We start from the raw sequence: 3061 nt of genomic DNA on the forward strand, positions 1-3061 counted from the left end.
ATGGATATTTTGATGGCTAATGTTTCTCCATGGGTGATTTACCTATGTAATATTTTCAGGAGATGCAATATCTTCAGGAGAAATTTATACCTGAAGTTTTGTTATGATTCAAGCTGAAAACCTTGTAGTTCATTGGTATTGTTTTTATGACACATTATTGGGGTGGATCTAAATTCACATGCAGATAAATGTATTTCTGTTAGATTATTTTGAGTTTTCTAAGGTGCTGTGAAATAATGTGGATCATAAATGAGCAACTCACAATTTAAGTACCTTGGAATTTGCACCCAGAAGTTTGAGATTAAGGCATATGCTTTGGCCATAATACCTGAGTTTGAATAGAATCATAAGCAATCTGATACCTGATATATAGCTTCTTATTATCACATGGCATTATTAGGTTTATTTCAGGAAGAAAACATACGCTATGAGTAATGCCATTTTTTTTTTTCTGCTCTGGCATCTGGCAGATACAGGAAGTTATAAAGACTGGTTAAGAGTAACATATTGTTTCTGCATAAATGCCCCTGACCAAGGTACTTTATTTGCTCCAACTTGACTATATTTAGTGAACCTCTGGATTATAGTCAAAGGAATGTGGTCTTTTTTGAGTAAGGACAACCAATATCCCTAATGTAGAAACCACAGAGGAGCACATGAACAATGCATATATGAGATATATATTTTTCATCTTTGACTACTGTCCCAACCCTGTGTGCAAAGACAAAAATAAATGGAGAAGAGAACCATTTCACTCACTTCATCTGGGGCACCATTAACTACACAGTTGTCCTGCACTGAATTTATTATATATCCAGTTCACTTGGGATCAGATTGAGAATTCCGTCCACAGTAAGAGTTTTCAGTACAAAGAAGTCTAGGTGGAGGGGGTACCATGATTTGAGTGAATTATGATGTCTTGGGGAGATATGATAATATAAAAATCATGCTAGGATTACATAGGGGCCCTGGAGAAGTGATAATCCCAGATTGTGAAGTGGAAGAAGGGGTTCTTAGCTTTACTAGAGTAGAAATTCTAATGATGGGCTTCTGATAATAAATCTCCTGTGTAAAACTTGTTCATCCACCTCTTCCTATGTCTTCTCAAGTTAGAAATACTCTTATACTAACTCCATTTTGGTTCCTCATTACCATATTTTTTTGGGAAATTATACTCCACTTTTTAAAAATATTGTGTATTGCAGTAATCTGACTGGCATGATATGCACCATTACATGAATTAGGGCTAGTTAACTACCTTTGGTAACTAAAAAATTCCAAATTGGGATAGGGAAATAGGGAAGACTTACCTCTGGGACATTTAAGTCCATTTTCAAACAATGTGACTATCATTATGCATTCCTTTTCTCCCAGGGTCATGTATATGATGGGCTCTTGAACAGAATAATTTCATTTTTTACCTGAGCTTGCTTTAACTGAAAGCTGAAAGAGTTTTATGATTCATTTGGAATTTCTATGCTGCAATATTAGCTTGGGTCTAAATGACCAAGTAGACAAAACCAACCATTATATTATTTCATGTTTTCAAAGTATGGGTCATTTTCAGATTATGAATATTCAAGTCTCCTGACAACTGTGGACAAAAGATTGAGAGTGAGACATTTGTTTTCCCGTGGATGTAACAATGAAATTAGAAGCTTCTTGGTATATTATTTACTGTTTAGGAGTAGTTCCCAAGAGATGCAGTTTTATTTTTCCTCTTTTTTTAACATTTAATTTAACTTTATTTTTTTCAGTGATCGTTTCAGTGATTCGTTGTTTAAGCACCACACCCAGTGGTCAATGCAATACATGCATCCTTAGCACCAACCACCAGGCTCACCCAAACTCCCATCCCCCTCCCCTCGAAAACTCTAATTTTGTTTCTCAAAGTTCACAGTCTCTCATACTTATTCTCCCCCTCTGAGTTCCCCCAATTCACTTTTCCTTTCCTTCTCCTATTGTCCTCCATGCTATTCCTTATGCTCCACAAGTAAGTGAAACCATATGATAATTGACTTTCTCTGCTTGACTTATTTCATTCAGCATAATCTCCTCCAGTCCCGTCCATGTTGATACAAATTTGGGTATTCATCCTTTATCATGGCTACCTAATATTCTATTGTATATATGGACCATATTTTCTTTATCCATTCATCTGTTGAAGGGCATCTTGACTCTTTCCACAATTTGGCGACTGTGGCCATTGCTTCTATGAACATTGGGTTATATTTGGCCCTTATTTTCACTACATCTGTATCTTTGGGGTAAATACCCAGTAGTGCAATTGCAAGGTCATAGGGTAGCTCTATTTTTAATCATGTGGGCAGAAGTGGACAGAAGACATGAACAGACACTTCTCGAAAGAAGACATACAAATGGCTGAGACACACAAAAAAAATGTTCATCACCATTAGCCATCAGGGAAATTCAAATCAAAACCACATTGAGATACCACCTTACACCAGTTAGAATGGCCAAAATTAACAGTACAGAAAACAACAAGTGTTGGGGAGGATGTGCTGAAAGGGGAGTTCTGTTAACACTGTTGGTGGGAATACAAGTTGGTGCAGCCACTTTGGAAAACAATGTGGAGATTCCTCAAAAAATAAAAATAGAGGTACAGTTTTCAACTTTGACTACTCTCCTACTCCTTTCCTCTTAAGTAAAGACTACTGAAGAAGAGTACTTTCTGACATTCTACACTAGGGACACATGAGAGCTATCCAGACTAACTTTGCTGAATCTTCCCAAACTCCAATGCACTTTATCACAAGGGTTTAAGAATGCCAACTCGAGTTAGAATTTTGAGATCAAATAGATCTATAATGAGAACGCTATGGCTTGGGTCATATTTTATGATAATATAAAAATTATGCTGACACTAGCATACGTGCCATTCTCAGAAAGTGTTGTAGAAGTGTCCTAGACTAAGAAAATATAGCTTTGAAAGCAGATACAATAAAAAAGAAGATGTAGTCATTGAAAATTTAGATAAGTAATTGTATCCGAATGAAAGCATCAGATTGGACGGTGATTGCCCCAGTAAATTGGAAAAAAG

The 3061-nt window shown here is 36.3% G+C and overlaps 1 non-coding gene across 1 annotated transcript; it reads left to right on the top strand.

The window, feature by feature from the left end:
• Positions 1–888: 888 nt before the first annotated feature.
• On the top strand, positions 889–969 carry LOC132000467 (small nucleolar RNA SNORD115). Its single transcript, XR_009399327.1, has one exon. It is a non-coding gene; the product is annotated as a small nucleolar RNA SNORD115 (small nucleolar RNA).
• The last annotated feature ends 2092 nt before the right edge of the window (positions 970–3061 follow it).

This window comes from Mustela nigripes, chromosome 13, assembly GCF_022355385.1.
Source record: "Mustela nigripes isolate SB6536 chromosome 13, MUSNIG.SB6536, whole genome shotgun sequence".
NCBI lineage: Eukaryota > Metazoa > Chordata > Mammalia > Carnivora > Mustelidae > Mustela > Mustela nigripes.